The 1552-nt window shown below is 35.6% G+C and overlaps 1 pseudogene; it reads left to right on the plus strand.

The window, feature by feature from the left end:
* On the plus strand, window positions 1-1089 carry LOC147885309 (uncharacterized; annotated as a pseudogene).
* Window positions 1090-1552: the final 463 nt, after the last annotated feature.

Here is a 1552-nt window from a genome sequence, read left to right on the forward strand (position 1 = left end):
ATGCATAGAGAGCTTGTGTTGCGAGAGAATTATCCAACTTATCTTCCACAACGCAGGCCAAATTGTAAGTGACTTCATTGAAATTTTTTATTTCATAATCAGAGAATTTCCTCAACCTCAATGTCTTTATTTTTATTTTCAGATATATATCCTTCATCTTATGAGCAGTGGCAGCCTACCAAATGCATTTTAGGATTCATGGATGTGTTACATGGGTCCATAGGAGAGTTGAAATATCAAGGTAGATCGGCAGCACAGTTAGCTTAGTCAGGATTCTCTTTCTATGATCACTTTGACCAACTATTGGATAAAGCCAACACCCATGGTGTGTTGAAGAAACTAGCTCTTCCAGCATGGAATACCATTGATTGGCCAATTCCTCATGGTGCTATAATAGAGTCATATAGAGCGAGGTTGTGTTCAGAAGTACAACGATCCTTATGGCCAGGGATTGCTAGTAGAATCAACAAAATAACTATTTGCATACCAATAACAATCTTTGTAGATCTATTCAATAAATTTTCTATCAAGATTTGCAAGACGATGCTCTCTTTCTCTACAAATGGTGCTAAAAGAATTCCTAACTTCTTGGATTATGGTTGGGACATGATAACATCCAACCAAGTATACTGTGAGGTTGTGCACAACTCCATTAAACTGAAGTACATGATTGCTACTCAAAATTTCATATTAACATTTTACTATAAACATAGTAGAATGATTGGGAACCAATTGGTTCCAATGGATCAAGATTTGAACTCTTTTGGTCTTGAGAATGAAGCATTAGATATCACCATTAACAAGAATGACAATTTATTGGGAATTATATCACTCAGACAATGCTACACACTCGCTCAATTACAACAGGACATTCAGGTGGAGATAGAGGGTAGTGTTGCAGAAAGATTCTCATTCATTTTGAATAACAAGAAGGTAAACAAAGAGTTGATGTGACTCAATGTTTTTTATTTATTATTGAACAAATCATTGATTTACACTACATGTTGACAGGTATTGGAGCGAAGGGAAAGGATAATTTTGTGTAGAGATATCCCAAATGGAATTATTGAGATAACTCAAAATTCATGATTACAGGTACAAAATATTTATTTTCATAGTATACAATTGTGAGGCAATGGATAAACATTATACATTATATTGTCAAACAAACTGATGATTCTCAGACAATCAGTGCCGTTGAGGCGATGGTGGATGCTATGACTCGAAGACAATCAGTGCCATTGAGGTGATAGTGGATGATCCTATGAAGAAGGTTCACCAAGGAGCATCTGTTGTGCCTTTTCCTCGTACACCACCTTCTCTTCCATGTTGTGATCTCGCCTTTGCTCTAGTAGTTGATCCTTTCTAGGCTCATATTGTTGGAATTAGAGACGTTCTACTATAGTTTTGGCTCTCAAGTTACAGCCATAATCAGCATTGTAACTATATTTTTTATTATTTACAAAAAACAATGGAGAATCCGTTTCTTTGCTCTTGTAACAAATTTTCATTCAACGTTTGTAATACATACATCCATATCCATGAGTCAAGT

This window comes from Dipteris shenzhenensis, chromosome 25 (genome assembly GCF_047967505.1).
Source record: "Dipteris shenzhenensis isolate YYH24624 ecotype China chromosome 25, Dip_SZ_1.0, whole genome shotgun sequence".
Taxonomy (NCBI): Eukaryota; Viridiplantae; Streptophyta; class Polypodiopsida; order Gleicheniales; family Dipteridaceae; genus Dipteris; species Dipteris shenzhenensis.